Below are 19,271 nucleotides of genomic sequence, written 5' to 3' on the forward strand. Positions count from 1 at the left end.
ATCCAATTGCAAACAAAAAGACCGTACCAGCTACCCTTAATGAATTCCCCTTTAACTGTTCCAATTCAATAACAAAATCCAAGTAAAGCCAGAAATCCCTATTCAAAGGCATGGTGCAGCACATGGCACTCTCACTTTACAAGACTGTGATTAATATTCTGTTCTCTTTTTCAAATGGCACATTTGAATTCCTTCCAAAAACAATGATCTCTTTTAAGTTACCAAGCAGTCTGGAAACAGCTTTTAAAATGAAGATGGAGAGACACTTCTTTCAACCTGTGCAGTTCAAACCAGTCCAAACCCAAAGCAAAAATAAAACCCACAGAGCCACAGCTCAGCTCCACCCACACAATGACAACACTGAAGCCATGTGACAAGACAAAAACCTTTCTTGAAGGGACACTCCCATGATACCTCTCCCCAAGAAAAAAAAATAAACCATCATCTTCAAAGATGGTCGCATTTTTCATCTTTTCACTTGCCCATTAATAACAGTTTTCAATAAACATACATTTTTTAAACAAAAACAAAACAGGCAAACAGTTTCAATAATTTAGACAATTTTTAGTTCTTTGCTTTACTACAACTAGAATTCCTTTTGGTTGGCAGTCTCCTTGGACAGGAAGGTCTCTGCACAATCCATCCATTTCTCTACAGCATCTGCATCTTTCTTTCAAGTCAATCCGATCGCAAGGCCTCTTGTAATTCTCCAACACAGGAGCAGTGGTTAACACAGTCTTCAGGCCTCAAAAGCCTGTTGACATTCCGCTGTCCACTGAAATTTGCTGTGCTTCTTCAGCAACTCTGTCAGTCGAACAACCACCCTGCAAAACCTGGCACAAAATTAAGGCAAAAGCCACTCATGCCAAGAAATCTCATTATTTCCCTTTGTGCCGAGGGTATTGGAAACTCCCAAATAACTTTTACTTTCACATCCTGTAGGATAATTTGTCCATGTCAAATTGTATGGCCGAGGAACGTGACTTGGGCTTTTCCAAACTCAATTGAAATTAAATGAAATGAAAATCGCTTATTGTCACGAGTAGGCTTCAATGAAGTTTACCATCAAACACGCCTCCTGAAGTCGATCGAATAACTCCATCAGATGCTTCACATGTTTTTTCCATGTCTGACTAAAAATCATCAGATTGTCTACATATGCTACACGATTGGGTAATCTTGAGATGACTGTGTTAGTTAACCGTTGAATATAGCTGGGGCGTTTTCATGCCAAATGGCATTACTTTGAATTGGTATGTACCATTTGGAGTCACAAAAGCTGAAATCTCCTTCGCCCTTTCGGATAAAGGTACCTGCCAGTAACCTTTAAGTAAATCCAGCTTGGAGATAAAAGCTGATTGCCCCACCTTCTCAATGCAGTCCTTCAACCATGGCATAGGATAAGAGTCTGTTCTTGCAACTGCATGAACCTTTCTATAGTTCACACACAATCATTGGTTACTGTCCCATTTCGGCAACATCACTATGGATGAGCTCCATTGGCTGCAACCCGCTTCAATTCTGCCATTTTTAAGCATACTTTCAATTTCTTTTTGAACCTGTGCCAGTTTTGTCGGGTTAAGACTACATAGATGTTGTTTTATTGGAACAGCATTTCCCACATCTGTATCATGTAGAGCCATTTAAGTACTTTTCAACTTATCTCCACAAACTTGCCCATGTGATATTAATAACTCTTTCAGGTAGGTTTGTTTTTCCTCTGAAAGGTAACTCAATAATTTATCCCAATTTTTAAGAACATCCTCATTATCCAAATTAATTTGAGGAATGTCAAATTCGGTCAGCTGGATCTAGTTCTTCACTTTCAGTTAGAATCAATAAAACCTCCTCCTTTTGCTTACCTTCCCTTTCAAAGTACCTTTCAAAATTCACATGCCACACTCGGTGAGTTTTCCTTCTATCTGGCGTTCTTACCAAATAATTCACCTCGCTCAATTTCCTTTCAATCTGATAAGATCCACAAAACCTTGCTTTCAAAGGTTCACCTACCACTGGTAACAATACTAAAACTTTATCTCCACTGGCAAAACTACGACCTTTTGCTTTCTTGTCTGCTATCTGTTTCATCACATGCTGTGCAACTTTTAAATGTTGTCCAGCCAATTCACCTGCTCGATTTAATCATTCCCTAAAATTTGACACGCAATCCAATAATGTAATTTCAGACTGCTCACTCACCAATTTCGCCTTAATGAATTTAAGTGGTCCTCTTACCTTGGCCGGGATTCTCTCCTACCTGGCGGGGTGGGGGGGGTCCCGGCGTAGCGGAGTGGCGCCAACCACTCCAGCGTCGGGACTCCCCAAAGGTGCAGAACTTTCCACACCTTTGGGGGCTAGGCCCACGCCGGAGTGGTTGGCGTCAGGCCGACTGGCGCCAAAACCAGCGCCAACGGCCTTTGATGCCCACCGTCCGGCGTTGGGGCTAGCCGAAAGGTTCGTGCAGGCGCCGGTGTGTCAGCTGCCGCTGATGTCACCACCGGCACATGCGCGGTAGGGGGGTTCTCTTCCGCCTCCACCATGGTGGAGGCTGTGGCGGTGGCGGAAGAAAAAAGAGTGCCCCACGGCACTGGCCTGCCCGCCGATGGGTGGGCCCTGATCGCGGGCCAGGCCACCGTGGGAACACCCCCCGGGGTCCGATCGCCCCGCGCCCCCCCCCCAGCACCGCGGGGGCCCGCTCACGCCGCCAATCCCGCCGCCACCAGAGGTGGTTTAAACCACAGCGGTGGGATTGGCCTCTCAGCGGCGGGACTTCGGCCCATCGTGGGTTGGAGAATCGCCGCGGGGGGGCACACTGATCGGCGGGGCGCGATTCTCGCCCCTGCCAATTCCCGGGTGGCGGAGGATTCCGGCCATGGCGGGGGCGGAGAATTCCGCCCCTTATGACCAAAAATCAATTCAAAAGAACAAATTTGGTTGACTCATTAGGTGCATCCCTAATTGCACGGAACAGTACAAATAGAATTCCTTTACAGTATGTAGATTGTCCGACCAGAGGGGAGGCCATATTGGATTTAGTACTTGGTAATGAACCAGGGCAGGTGATAGATTTGTGGGGGAGCATTTTGGAGGTAGTGACCACAATTCTGTGACTTTCACTTTAGTTATGGAGACAGGGCAAGGTTTATATTTGGGGGAAGGGTAAATACAATTCTGTCAGACAAGAATTGAAGTGCAGAAGTTGGGAACATAGGCTGTCAGGGAAGGACACAAGTGAAATGTGGAACTTGTTCAAGGAACAGGTACCGCGTATCTTTGATATGTATGTCCCTGTCAGGCAGGGAAGAGATGGTCGAGTGAGGGAACCATGGTTGACAAGAGAGGTTGAATGTCTTGTTAAGAGGAAGAAGGAGACTTATGTGAGGCTGAAGAAACAAGGTTCAGACAGGGCGCTGGAGGGATACAAGATAGCCAGGAGGGAACTGAAGAAAGGGATTAGGAGAGCTAAGAGAGGGCATGAAAAATCTTTGGCGGGTAGGATCAAGGAAAACCCCAAGGCCTTTTACACATATGTGAGAAATATGAGAATGACTAGAGCGAGGGTAGGTCCGATTAAGGACAGTAGCGGGAGATTGTGTATTGAGTCTGAAGAGATAGGAGAGGTCTTGAACAAGTATTTTTCTTCAGTATTTACAAACGAGAGGGGCCATATTGTTGGAGAGGACAGCGTGAAGCAGACTGATAAGCTTGAGGAGATACTTGTCAGGAAGGAAGATGTGTTGCGCGTTTTGAAAAACTTGAGGATAGACAAGTCCCTCGGGCCTGACGGGATATATCCAAGGATTCTATGGGAAGCAAGAAATGAAATTGCAGAGCCGTTGGCAATGATCTTTTCGTCCTCGCTGTCAACAGGGGTGGTACCAGAGGATTGGAGAGTGGCGAATGTCGTGCCCCTGTTCAAAAAAGGGAATAGTGATAACCCTGGGAATTACAGGCCAGTTAGTCTTACTTCGGTGGTAGGCAAAGTAATGGAAAGGGTACTGAGGGATAGGATTTCTGAGCATCTGGAAAGGTATTGCTTGATTAGGGATAGTCAGCACGGATTTGTGAGGTGTAGGTCTTGCCTTACAAGTCTTATTGACTTTTTTGAGGAGGTGACCAAGCATGTGGATGAAGGTAAAGCAGTGAGTGTGGTGTGCATGGATTTTAGTAAGGCATTTGATAAGGTTCCCCTTGGTAGGCTTATGCAGAAAGTAAGGAGGCATGGGATAGTGGGAAATTTGGCCAGTTGGATAGCGAACTGGCTAACCGATAGAAGACAGATAGTGGTGGTGGATGGCAAATATTCAGCCTGGAGCCCAGTTATCAGTGGCGTACCGCAGGGATCAATTCTGGGTCCTCTGCTGTTTGTGATTTTCATTAAAGACTTGGATGAGGGAGTTGAAAGGTGGGTCAGTAAATTTGCAGATGATACGAAGATTGGTGGAGTTGTGGATAGTGAGGAGGGCTGTTGTCGGCTTCAAAGAGACATAGATAGAATGCAGAGCTGGGCTGAGAAATGGTAGATGGAGTTTAACCCTGACAAGTGTGAGGTTGTCCATTTTGGAAGGACAAATATGAATGCGGAATACAGGGTTAATGGTAGGGTTCTTGGCAACATGGAGGAGCAGAGAGATCTTGGGGTCCATGTTCATAGATCTTTGAAAGTTGCCACTCAAGTGGATAGAGCTGTGAAGAAGGCCTATGGTGTGCTAGCGTTCATTAGCAGAGGGATTGAATTTAAGAGCCGTGAGGTGATGATGCAGCTGTACAAAACCTTGGTCAGGCCACATTTGGAGTACTGTGTGCAGTTCTGGTCACCTCATTTTAGGAAGGATGTGGAAGCTTTGGAAAAGGTGCAAAGGAGATTTACCAGGATGTTGCCTGGAATGGAGAGTAGGTCATACGAGGAAAGGTTGAGGGTGCTAGGACTTTTCTTATTAGAACGGAGAAGGATGAGGGGCGACTTGATAGAGGTTTATAAGATGATTAGGGGAATAGATAGAGTAGACAGTCAGAGACTTTTTCCCCGGGTGGAACACACCATTACAAGGGGACATAAATTTAAGATAAATGGTGGAAGATATAGAGGGGATGTCAGAGGTAGGTTCTTTATCCAGAGAGTAGTGGGGGCATGGAATGCACTGCCTGTGGAAGTAGTTGAGTCGGAAAAGTTAGGGACCTTCAAGCGGCTATTGGATAGGTACATGGATTAGGGTAGAATAATGGAGTGTAGGTTAACTTCTTAAGGGCACCACGGTAGCATTGTGGATAGCACAATTGCTTCACAGCTCCAGGGTCCCAAGTTCGATTTCGACTTGGGTCACTGTCTGTGTGGAGTCTGCACATCCTCCCTGTGACTGCGTGCGTTTCCTCCGGGTACTCCGGTTTCCTCCCACAGTCCAAAGATGTGCAGGTTGGGTGGATTGGCCATGAAAAATTGTCCAAAATTCTATGATTAACCTAGGACAAAAGTTCGGCGGAACATCGTGGGCCGAAGGGCCTGTTCTGTGCTGTATTTCTCTATCTATCTATCTCAATCCTCTGGATAATCTTGACAATAAGCCCTCAACATTGTCTTGAATGTCTGATACCACTGTTCTAATGCTCCTTGCAATTCTGGATGGTACGCAGTTGATTTAAATTGTTTTACTCCGAAGCTATCCATAATTTCCTTGAGTAACCTCAAGGTAAAATTTAATCATTGATCCAATTGTTTTTCTATGGGTAGTCCATGTCTAGTAAAGAACTCCGTAACTCCTCCGTAATCTTTTTAGATGTAATATTGTGTACTAGAATGGCCTCTGGAAACCTAGTAGAAACATCCATTGTAGTCAAAAGATTTTGGGCGGGATTCTGCCATCGGGCGGCTAAGCCTGTGCCAGCCTCAACACCAAATGGCGCAGGGCTACAGGAGCCGGCGCGGAGGAAGGGAGGCCCCCAGCCAGAGAGTCCGGCCTGCCGATCAGTGGGCCCTGATCGCGGGCTAGGCCACTACGGAGGCCCCCCATTGGATCAGACCCCTCCTTCACGCCCAGAGGCCGCCTCCGGACCCTTCAACGCCGAGGTTCCACCGGCTCAGAGGCTGTTAGAACGGTGCCGGCGGGACTCAGATTTTCTGTGACGGCCGCTCGGCCCATCTGGGCTGGATAATTGGTGCTCTGGCCCGTGCTGGCCTGGGCCGGAGAGTCGGCGCATACCCCGTCTGACGCCGTGCTGACCACACCAGCGACGATGCCGCCGATTCTCCGCTGTCAGGGCGCGATTCGCGTGGCGCCGTGCCGATTCTCTGTCCCGGCCGGGGTTGGGGGGGGGGAGGGGGATGGAAAGGGATATTCCCACTTTTTGTTTTCGGAAGCAGTCCTATGCAATCAATTAAGGTGATTGTAAAAGGTTCCTCAAATGCTGGAATGATTATTAAGGGCGCTAATTTTATCACCGCTTGAGGTTTCCCTGTCACTTGACGTGTGTGACATGATTGACAAAAGTTAACTACGATCTCAATGCAGTGCAGGTCAATAAAAATGGTTTTGTATTTAGCTTGAGTTTTCCTTACTCAGAAATGACCTACTGGCACTTCATGTGCTACTCGCACCACCTCCTTTCTATATCCTACCGGCAATACCACTTGATGAACTGCCTACTTTTCATCCTAGAATCATAGAATCTACAGTGCAAAAGGAGGCCATTTGGCCCATCGAGTCTGCACCGGCCATTGGAAAGAGCACCCCACCTAAGCCCACACCTCCACCTATTCCCGTAGCCCAGTAACCCCATCCAACCTATTTGGACACTAAGGGTAATTTAGCATGGCCAATCCACCTAACCTGCACATCTTTGGACTGTGGGAGGAAACCAAAGCACCCGGAGAAAACCCACGAAGACACGGGGAGAACGTGCAGACTCCGCAGAGACAGTGAATCAAGCTGGGAATCGAAAGTGGGCTCAGGAGCTTTGAAGCAACTGTGCTAACCACTGTGCTACTGTGCTTCCGTGCTGCCCACAATATGCATCCACCTTCATATGTAAAGGACTCCATTTTCTCATTAAGACATCATTTTTAAGGTGATAACATTCTGGTATATACTGATTCCTCTTCCGTATATGCTTTCTGATACACCGTTTTATTTCTATATCTTTCTATTCTTACTCCGCCTGCTTTCCTGAACTAAAAATAACCGCCTCATCCTTCACCTTTTCTTGTTCTTTTCCAACCATCTAATCAAAAATTGTTTCTGATAATTGAACGTCAACATTATCTTCACTCTTTGATTATTCCTCTTGTCTAAACCTGTGACTTTGCGACTCTGTTACGACACAATCTGGAAAAATACCCAGTGATTCGTCCTTCAACAATTCAGTTGTTTGATTTTCCACTGCCCTATCAACCACAGTAGGCATCACTCCCACCTGCGATCCAGTTATATCATTACCCAAAAGAAACTGTATTAATGGACAAGATAGTTTTTCTATTACCCCTGCTACAACTTCACCACTCGTCACTGGACTTCCAACCTCACCTTATATAATATGTAAAACACTACTCTGCTCACACTGAATTCAACATATTACCACCTATTCTGGCAATATTCCTCCAAAAGTACATAACTCCTCATCTCTTACCATCAAAGATTGACTCTCCTGTATCTCATAAAATTCTGACTTCTTTACCTACTTCTCCTGGTACACATGACTAAACATTCCCCACACTTGTAAATTCTTTAAAGAGATCTGGCACCTTCTGATCAATCACCTCTTGATCAGGCTGTACATTCTTTTGCCCCTCCTTCGCTTACCACTCTAACAAACCCCACTGTCATCCTGTTTTACCACAGCAGCCTTCTCAGTGCTTTTCTTCGACCCCTGACACTGTGACTTTACATGGCCCCGTTTATTACAGTAAAAACATTTGAAACATTTCATTTCTCTTCCACCCTCCTGGATTTCTTTTTTAATCTGAGGTACACTATGCTTATTATCTCCCATCAGATCTCTGTTACCTTTACGATTTGAGTATTTCTCATGTCCCCAGTTTCTATTCCTCACAGTCTGGAACTGATGCCGGAAACCAAACATTGATTTATAAACTAATTCATAATCATCTGCCATTTTTGCTGCTAATCTCACAGTTTTAACCCTCTGTTCTTCCACATGACTTCTCACTACATCAGGAATTGAATTTTTAAACTCCCCCAGAAGTATAATTTCTCTAAGAGCTTCATACGTTTGGTCTATTTTCAAAGCCCTTATCCACCTCTCAAAATTACTCTGTTTCATCCTTTCAAATTCTAAGGGCGGACTTCTCCCTTTTTGGGACTAAGTCCACACTTCTGCTGGAAAACAGGCGAGAATCACTCTGGACTTTTTCCTCGAAAATCCGTGGAGAGTCTACATTTTCCAGGGGGCTAGCAGGGCCCTAGTGTGTTGCGCAGCTCTGGCTGCTGGTGGGGCCCTGCTGTCCAGACCAAGTGGCAATGCAATTGTGCGGTGGCCGCAAGCGGGTCCGCACATGCGCGTGGCAGCCCACTTCGGCGCAGGTACCGCCGACATGGCGGACCTACACAGTGGGCCCACGCGGAGTAAGGTAGGTCCCCCCAGATCGCAATAGCCCGCCAATCGATGGCCTCTGATCACGGGCCTGGCCTCCAACGTGGCCCCGGGTCTGAGCTCCCACTGGGTGGTACCAGATGTCAACTTCGCTGGCGAGAACTCGGCTGGTTGACGGCGGAGATTCACCGCAAGGGCCTCTTCCAACGGCCCTCGACCGGCACCGCATCGACCCTGCATGTGCGACTGGCGGGTCCGTGGAGAATCGCGGAAGCGCAGGATTTTGGACGTGAACGGCTATTCTCCGCCCCCGCGCCGGAATCGCGCCCGGCACGGAGGGTCGGAGAACCCACCCTATGTATGTTTGACCAGGTTATTTCCTTAAATTTCTAAAACTTTGTCTGCAGGCTTCAGGCACTACTTCATATGCACCTAAGTTGGATTTTTTTACCTCCTCATTCATCCCAGATATCTCCTCTGATAGTGATGCAAACACTTCACTAGCTCTACCTACCAACTTTGTTTGAATCTGTAATAGCAAAATGTCCGGTGGCCATTTCATTTGTTTAGTTACCTTCTAAAATTTTTTATTTTTTAAAATAAATTTAGAGCACCCAATTATTTTTTCCAATTAAGGGGCAATTTAGCGTGGCCAATCCACCTATCCTGCACATCTTTTGGGTTGTGGGGGTGAAACCCACGCAGACATGGGGAGAATGTGCAAACTCCACACGGACAGTGACCCAGAGCCGGGATTCGAACCCGGGTCCTCAGCGCCGTAGGCAGCAATGCTAACCACTGTGCCACCGTGCTGCCCTGCTACCTTCTAAAATGAAATGAAAAAGGCTTCTGCATCCTTCTCAATAAATGTTGGCAATGCTTGGACATATTTAAATAAATAGATCCCCACCAAGCCTTCAACTATGACGCTCTTGTTCACTATCCTCAGCACTATCCTCAGGCTGCACATTTCTCTGTACCTCCGCCAATTTTAACTAACTTTTACATTTCCTGGCCAGTTTCTGAAGATCAAAGACTCCCTCCTTTTTCTTTTTCCTCTCTCTCTTTTTTCTTTTCCCCTGATCTGTACCTCCCTTTCTCTCGCTTTTTGTTCTGCTCGGGTATTAAGCCACCCCAATCACGAAAGATATATGTTTATCCCATGAGCCCCCAATTTTGTTATGGGCCAGGATTTAACAACTCCAAAATGTATTATGGAGTCTACTTGATCTATAATTGGAGGGTGGCGGATGTAACCCCACTATTTAAAAAAGGAGAGAGTGAAAAAAGGGTAAATTACAGACCTGTTAGCCTGACATCTATAGTGGGGAAGATGCTAGAGTCTATTATGTAAGATTTGATAACAGAATATTTGGATAGCATTAACAGGATTGGACAAAGCCTGCATGGGGTTATGAAAAGCAAATCATGTTTAACAAAACTACTGGAGTTTTTTGAGGATGCAACCAGTAGAATAGATAAGGGAGAACCAGTTGATGTGATGTATTTGGATTTTCAAAAGGCTTTTATAAGGTCCCTTATAAGAGGTTAGTGAGCAATATTAAAGCACATGGACATATTGGCTTGGATTGAGAATTGGTTGATAGACAAGAAACAGAGTAGGAATAAATGGGTCTTTTTCTGAGTGGCAGGCAGCAACAAGTGAGGTACCGCAGGGATCAATGCTTGGATCCCAGATGTTCACGATGTATATAAATGATCTTGGTGAGGGAACCAAATGTAACATTTTTAAGTTTGCTAACAACGCAAAACTTGGCTGAGTTGTGAGGAGGATGCAACCAGGCATCCTCACAAATTGAGTTAGTGGCGAATACATTGCTGATGCAGTACAATGTGGCTAAATGTGAAGGTATACACTTAGAAGTGAAAAACAGACAGGAAGAGTATTATTTAAATGGTGCTATATTGGGAAGTGTGATGTGCAAAGGAATCTGGGTGTCCTTGTGCATCAGTCAATGAAAGTGGAAGACGCAGAAGGATTAACGGAGACTTGATGGCAATGTATAAAATTCTAACAGGGCTGGACAAACTAGATGCAGGGAGGATGTTTTCACTGGTTGGGGAATCTGGAACCAAATGACAATGTCCTAGGATACGAGAGACCTTTTAGGACTGAGATGAGGAAACCTTTCCTCACTCAAAGGCTGGTGAACCTATGAAATTCTCTACCACAGAAGGCTGTGGTGAAGAAGTCAATGAATGTGTCCAAGAAAGGGACAAATCTTCTTTTAGATTTTAATGGCATCAAGGGATATGGGGAGAAAGTGAGAATGTAGCATTGAGATAGAGAATTGGCCATGATCATATTTAATGGCGGAGCAGGTTCAAAGGCCGAATGCCGGCTCTTGCCCCTCGTTTTTATGAACGTATTGTGTTCATTGGAACATAGGAATTAGGGGCAGAAGTAGGCAATTCAGCCCTTTGAGCCTGCTCCACCATTTAATCAGATCATGGCTGACCCCTTCCTGGCCTCAAATTCACCTCCCCACCTGTTCCCCATATCTTTTACCTGTTTTTTTAAATCACCATTGGTGCCGTCATGAATGGGACTCAGCTGACCACTTCTGAGAGAAGACAAGTTGTGACACAGTTAAAAAGAAGGTGAACAGAAGTGATGAAGAAAAATAATGTTTTGCTCCTCGTGCCTCCTTTTCGAGGAACTGAATGACCAGAATTAATCATCCAGTGCACAGGGCTGTTAATGGTGGATCAACTCCATCAAGACAGTCAAAGCAGAGCTGAGGAGGTCCTGCAGAAGAGATGAAGATTGTGGTGGTGGAAGTCAGGTTGGCTGGCAATTGCTGTCAGTTGAGGATAAGTGGCTAAATCTTCAAAGAAGCTGAGAGGTTCAGAGCTTTGAAGGGCTTTGTGGCTGAATTGGTTTTCCCATTGGGATCATTCAGTCAATTTGTGTCTTTGGCTTGGTTGGTCTCCATAAAAATACTGCAGAGTGCAGAGAAACAGATGCTCCAGCTAAATAAGGTGGTCAAGAAGGCATATGGTATACTTTATTTTATTTTAAAGCCTAGAATATAAGGTAAGGAAAATTAATGAAAATTAATGGTACAAAAGGATAGCTAGACGGCAGTTAGAGTGCTGCTTCCAGGTCTGGTCATCGCATTACAGTAAAGACGTGACCACATTCAGGGGAGTTAAGGGGGCGATTCCCCAATAAGGAGTTCAAGTGTTCGTGTCGTCGTGAACGCCATCGCGTTTCATGACGGCACGAACCAGGCCCTGGTACGACCGATTCTGGCCCCCACAGGGGGCCAGCATGGCACTGGAGCGATTCACGCTGCTCCAGCCTTCTTTCCCGGCGCCAAATTGGCGCCGAGCCAACCTGCACATGCGCGGGGGACTTCTTTAGTGTGCCGGCCCCAACTCAACATGGCGTCGGTGTTCAGGGGCCAGCCGCGCCAGAAAGTAGGCCCAGTGGAGGAGAGGCCCCGATCGCGGGCCAGACCCCATCGGATGCCCCCCCCCCCCGGTGAAGGGCCCCCTCAACGGCCTCCCACCCTCCCCCCCCCCCCCCCCCCCCCCCACAGGCCACCCCCCCCCTGACCGTTCGGGCAGAGTTCCCGGCGGCAGTGACCAGGGGTGAACGGTGCCAGTGGGACTCTGCCGGATCCGCGCGACTGCATGGCCAATCCGGGCCGGAGAATCGGCAGCCCAGCCGATTCCAGCGGCCCGCAGCCGGCGCTGCACCAAACGCGCCGGCGCAAATGGCACCGATTCTCTGCACCGCAGAGAATCGCGTGCCGGCGTCGGGGCGTCGTTGCGCGGTTGCAGCAATTCTCCAGTGATGAGGCTTACAAGATGTTGCCAGGAATGGAGAATTTTAGTGATGAGGGAAGATTGATTACATGGGGGTTATTTTCTTTGGAATAGAGGAAGCTGAAAGGGATAAACATGGAATCCCTGCAGTGCAGAAGGAGGCCATTTGGCCCATTGAGTCTGCATCAACCCTCTGAGAAAGAGCACCCGACCTAGGTTCACTCCCCTGCCCTATCCCACCAAACATGCACATCATTGGACAGTAAAGTGCGATTTTAGCATGGCCAATCAACCTAATGTGCACATTTTCTGACACTAAGAGGCAAATTATCATGGCCAATCCACGTAAACTGCATGTGTTTGGACTGTGGGAGGAAACTGGAGCACCCGAAGGAAACCCACACAGGCACGGGGAGAAAGTGCAAACTCCACACAGTCATCCAAGGTCGCAATCAAAACAGGGTCCCTGGAGCTGCAAGGCAGCAGTGCTAACCACTGTGCGACCCTAATATTTAATGAAAAATGAAAATCGCTTATTGTCACGAGTAGGCTTCAAATGAAGTTACTGTGAAAAGCCCCTAGTCGCCACATTCCGGCGCCTGTTCGGGGAGGCTGTTATAGGAATCGAACTGTGCTGCTGGCTTGCCTTGGTCTGCTTTCAAAGCCAGCGATTTAGCTCAGTGAGCTAAACATTGAAGTTTAGAAAACGATGAAGGGCTTAGTATGTGTAGATTTGCAGAACCTTTAGTGTAGCAGCCAATAACCAGGTTTGATTTTTAAAAATTGGTAGGGTCAGGGGTGGTGGATGATCCACCACTCGTTGCCTGAAAAGGTGGTAGAGGCAGAAACGTGCATTTCATTTGTAATCAAATGGAAATGGGCTGGAGGTGCCATAATTTACAGGGCTACAGACCAAGAGCTAGAAAATGGGGTTGGTCTGGATAGCTCCTTTTTCACCAGCATTCTATTAACAGGGCATATAGTTCTGTGGATAGAAGAAACATAGGAGCAGGAGGGGGCCAGTCAGCCTGCTCCACCATTCATCGCGATCATGGCTGATTGTCCAACTCTAGCCTAATCCTGCTTTGTCCCCATAACCCTTGATCCCATTAGCCTCAAAGTGCTATATCTAGCTGCCTCTTGAATGTATTCAATGTATTAGCCTCAACGACTTCCTGTGATAATGAATCCCACAGGCCCACCACTCTTTGGGTGATGAAATGTCTCCTCATCTCTGTCCTAAATGGTCTACCCCGAATCCTCAGACAAAGAACAAAAGAACAAAGAACAATACAGCACAGGAACAGGCCCTTCGGCCCTCCAGACCTGTACCGGTCACAGTAGCACCCTTGGCCAAATCCTCAGGACTTCCTTGTGCCCTATCCCTCTATACCCATCCTATCCATGTGTTTGTCAAGATGCCTTTTGAACGCCGTTACGTGACCCCTGGTTCTGGACTCACCCACCATTGGGAACATCCTCCCTGCATCCACCAATCTAGTCCTGTTAGAACTTAATAAATCTCTATGAGATTTCCCCCCTCATTCATCTGAATTCTAGCAAAAGCAATCCTAACCAAGTCAATCTCTCCTCGTACATCAGTCCCGCCAACCCCGGAGTAAGCCTGGTAAACCTTCGCGGCACACCATCGAGAGCAAGAACATCCTTCCTCAGAAAGGGAGACCAAAACTGCACAAAATCTTCCAGGTGTGGCCTCACCAAGGCCCTGTATAATTGGGACAGCATATCGCTGCTCCTGTACTCAAAACATCTCGCAATGAAAGCCAACATGAAAGCCATCATACCATTAAAGAGAGAAAGAGGTATAGCTAATGGATAGAAGCACAGCATAGAAATGCATTTCTGTTTTTGGATTGGCAGGATGTGGTTTGCGCTGAGGCCTGTTTGTGCTTTTTTATATTAATGACATCGACATAGGCAAATGAGAAATAATAATTAAAATATGTTGACAATGTCAAATTAAGAATCAAATTGTGAGAAAGGACAAAGCGAGTTTTGGGTGAGTTCAGATGGCTGGGCAGAGTGGGAGATCTAGGGCATTGTAGAATAGTACCTTTGGGAGAAAGGACAGTGAAAGGAAGTGCACCTTAATTGGTTTGATCCTTAACAAAATGGAGGAGCAGGAATGTATGGGTACAGATTATAAAGCCTCAAAGGTTGGCGCATTGAGCCATGTTGTGTACAAGACATAGGTTTGGCCACAATTGCAGTTTTGTCTGCAGTTCTAAGAATGGTCTCAAATGAACCAGATTAGAACCATGAAAAGTGTGCAAAGAAGACAGACTGCAATTGTACCAGAAAAAAATAGGTTATAGTTATTATGAAATGGCTAAAAGAATGGGTGCTTTTTTGAACAGAAACAGTGATGGTTAAGAAGGGAATCCGCTGAATGCTCACACACTGATTTAGGTCATTTTGATCTCATTGAGCCATTGGAAAACTGTCAGTTTCTGAGCAGCCGTATGTTTTCTACATCAAGTGGGTTTAGGTTCCAAATAGAAAGTAATATCACAAAGGCTGCCAATCTGATCAGATTACACGTGATGTTACATTAATATTCCGAATGAATGGTTCTGAGAGAATAAATAATGAAAGATGTAATATCAGGAACAAAGAGACATGGAATCAGGGTCGGCAGTAAGATAACAAAAGGGAAGCTAGAAGAAATATTTTCACACAGAGGATTATTGGATCATGGAATACTCAGCCACAAGGGCCGATTGAGAGAGATATAGTCATCCAATCATAAGGGAGACACAGTGGCACAGTGGCTAGCATTACTGCCTCATAGCAGCAGGGACCTGGGGTAAATTCTGACCTCGAGTGACTGTAAAATTTGCAATTTCTCCCCATGACTGCGTGGGTTTCCTCCAGGTGCTCTGGTTTCCTCCCACAGTCCGAAGGTGTGCAGGTTAGGTGGATTGACCATGCTAAATTAGTGTCCAAATGTTAGGTAGGGTAGTGGGGGTAGGGTGAGAGAGTGGCCCTAGCTAGGGTCGGTGCAGACTCGATGGGCTGAATGGCCTCCTTCTGCGCTGTAGGGATTCTACGATTTTAAATCATTTAAAGGCTTTAAAAAGTAAGTATCTCAAAAGAAGAATGTAAAAGGATCAGGGAATGGAAAAAGAGCCAAATTTGAGTAGATAATTCAACTGAAAGTCTATCACCGGTATTATGTTTTGTTTGTGTCGCAATTTGATCATTTTCATAACTTTTTAACAAAATAATTCAGATAAAGGGAAACTTAGATATCTCTGTCTCCTTCTAAACTCCATCTTTCTTTCTGGAGTCAGGGGGAATATGAAATGATTTATTGCCATATCTCATTGAGGTGTTTGGCTTGAATAATTGAAAGCAATTTGTGGCTGGCTGCCTTAACAGAGCAAGCTTTGTATTTCAGAAGGGGCTTCAAAGGGACAATCACAGGAGATTCTGCCCATGAATAACGCATGTACGTTAAAACAAAAACAAGGTCAACCAGAGCTCCTTTTGATCGATTCTGAGGATGAGAGGGTCGTCCTTTGAGGAGCGATTGAGTAGAACGAGACTGTACTCTCAGGAATTCCGAAGTATGAGAGATGGTCTTATTGACATGGATACAGTTCTTCGAGGGGTTGACAGGTGAAATCCTGAGAGGTGGTTCCTCTGAATGGAGAGTCTAGGACCAGAAGTCTTTCTTTCAAAATAAGGTGCCAGCCATGTAAGCCTTAAATGAGGAGATATTTCTTCACTTAGAGAGATGTGAATCTTTGGAATTTATCTAGCTCAGAGAGTTCTGGATGCTACGTTGTTTAGTCTGTTCAAGGATGAGATTGGTAGATACATGAACATTCAGTGATTTGAGGATATGGGGATGGGGCAGTTAAATTGAGTTGGAGTAAACCATACAATCCCTGCAGCGCAAATGGAGGCCATTCCATAGATATCATAGGAAAGTTACAGCACAGAAGGAGGCCATTTGGCCCACCTTGTCCATGCCAGCCCGAGAACACTCAGGTGTTCTTTCTTATCCCATCTTCCTGCACCGGGTGGTCCATAGTCCTGTGGCTTACAGCGCTTAAGGTGCAGATCCAGGTACTTTTTAAAAGAGTTTAGAGTCTCTGCCTCCACCTCCAACTCAGGCAGCAAATTCCAGACTCCCACTACCCTCTGTATGAAAAAGCTCTTCCTCATGTCCCCTCTGCAGAAAAGGGAGAGAAAGGAGATTTAATAATGAGAGATGAGGAAATGGCTGAGGAACCGAACAGGTTTTTTGGGTCGGTCTTCACGGTGGAAGACACAAATAACACGCCAGTGACTGATTGAAATGAGGCTATGACAGGTGAGAACCTTGAGAGGATTGTTATCACGAAGGAGTTAGTGATGGGCAAGCTAATGGGGCTAAAGGTAGACAAGTCTCCTGGCCCTGATGGAATGCATCCAGAGTGCTAAAAGAGATGGCTAGGGAAATTGCAAATGCACGAGTGATAATTTATCAAAATTCACTCGACTCTGGGGTGGTCCCGGCGGATTGGAAATTAGCAAACGTGACACCACTGTTTAAAAAAGGAGGTAGGCAGAAAGCAGGTCATCATAGGCCAGTTAGCTTAACTTCGGTAGTAGGGAAGATGCTGGAATCTATCATCAAGGAAGAAATAACGAGGCATCTGGATGGAGATTGTCCCATTGAACAGACGTAGCATGGGTTTATAAAGGGCAGGTCGTGCCTAAATAATTTAGTGGATTTTTTTGAGGACATTACCAGTGCAGTAGACAATGGGAAGCCAAAGGATGTGAAATATATTGATTTCCAGAAAGCTTTTGTCAAAGTGCCACTGGTTAATTAATAGAAAGCAAAGAGTGGGGAATAATGGGTGTTTCTCTGATTGGCAATCATTAGCTAGTGGTGTCCATCAGGGTTCAGTGTTGGGCCCACAATTGTTCACAATTTCCATAGATGATTTGGAATTGGGGACTAAGTGCAATGTGTCCTAGTTTGCCGACGACACTAAGATTAGTGGTAAAGCAAAAAGTGCAGAGGACGCTGGAAGCCTGCAGATGGATTTGGATAGTTTAAGTGAATGGGCTAGGGTCTGGCAGATGGAATACAATATTGAAAAATGTGAGGGGCGCGATTCTCCGCTCCCCACGCCGGGTGGGAGAATCGCCGCTCGCCGTTTTCATGGCGACCGGCGATTCCGAGCGGCCTGCCGTTCATGACCGTTTCACGACGGCGGCAACCACACCTGGTCGCTGCCGTCGTGAACATGGGCGCCAAAGGCCCGTTTGAAGCTTGTGGGGGTCGGAGAGGGGAGTGAGCACCTCGGCCGTGCTCGGGAGGGGACTGGCCCGTGATCAGTGCCCACCGATCGTCGGGCCGGCGTCTCAAAGCGACGCACTCTTTCCCCTCCACCGCCCCGCAAGATCAAGCCGCCACGTCTTGCGGGGCAGCGGAGGGGAAGACGGCCACTGCGCCGCCTTTGCGTCATTCTCGGCGCGCCGCGTCAAGGCCCGGTGGCCGAGAATAACGGAGCGCCGCTCCTAGCCCCCCAGGTGGGGGTGAATATGGTGAGAGGAGCAGCCTCCGAGGCCGTCGTGAAACCCGGCCGAGTTCATGATGGCCTTCCCGATTTTTCCCAGGAGCGGAGAATTCCGCCCGAGGTTTTCCATTTTGCTAGGAATAACAGCAAAAGGGATTATTACTTAAATGATACAATATTTAAAGGAGCAACAGGTGCAACAGATGATTAAGAAGGCAAATGGAGTTCTATCCTTCATTGCTAGAGGGATGGAATTTAAGACTAGGGAGGTTATGCTGCAACTGTATAAGGTGTTAGTGAGGCCACACCTGGAGTATTGTGTTCAGTTTTAGTCTCCTTACCTGAGAAAGGATGTATTGGCACTGGAGGGTGTGTAGAGGAGATTAACTAAATTAATCCCAGAGGTGAGGGAGTTGGATTACGTGGAGAGGTTGAGTAGAATGGGACTGTAATTGTTGGAATTTAGAAGGATGCGGAGGATCTTATAGAAACATATAAAATTATGAAGGGAATAGGTAGGATAGAAGCGGGCAGGTTGTTTCCACTGGTGGGTGAAAGCAGAACTCGGGGGCATAGCTTCAAAATAAGGGGAAATAGATTTAGGACTGAGTTTAGGAGGAACTTCTTCACCTAAAGGGTTGTGATTTTATGGAATTCCCTGTCCAGTGAAGCAGTTGAGGCTCCTTCATTAAATGTTTTCAAGATAAAGGTAGATAGTTTTTTGAAGAATAAAGGGATTAAGGGTTATGGTGTTCGGGCCGGAAAGTGGAGCTGAGTCCACAAAGATCAGCCATGATCTCATTGAATGGGGGAACAGGCTCGAAGGGCCAGATGGCCTCCTCCTGCTCCTAGTTCTTATGTTGTTATGTTCTGCACATTCTGCCACTTAACTTGAATCTCTGACCCCTGGTTCTAGAATTCTCCACCAAAGGAAACAATTTCATCCTGTCCCCTCTATGTCTTCCCCTTATAATTTTGTTCAGCTCAATTAAGCCACTCCATTCAGCCCATCAAGTCCAAACTGACCCTACAAAACAGCACTCTACCTAGGCCCACTCCCCTGTCCTATCCCCGTAACCCGGAGCATTGATCCCCGCACAGTCACCAAAGGCCGATCGTACCGGGTCCCTGCCCACGCCCGTCCAATTCCCAAATTAGTGCTGTTACTGAGCGTTCAGTTCATCATTACACTCAGTGTGGTGGATTCAGGTTACTTTTCCAGGAAATCCTTAAGTAATTTTGCAACGGGCACTGGGTTGAATTTAGAGCATTCAGTTCCAGCTTGCATAGTTCCTGGAGGTTTTAAGTTGTTAAGTTCCCTTGATTTGATTCAGCATTCGATTTAGTTCTCAATCTGAACAGGTGTTGCTTGTCAGTCCAGTGTATCCCACA

Source organism: Scyliorhinus canicula, chromosome 16 (assembly GCF_902713615.1).
Source record: "Scyliorhinus canicula chromosome 16, sScyCan1.1, whole genome shotgun sequence".
Classification (NCBI taxonomy): domain Eukaryota; kingdom Metazoa; phylum Chordata; class Chondrichthyes; order Carcharhiniformes; family Scyliorhinidae; genus Scyliorhinus; species Scyliorhinus canicula.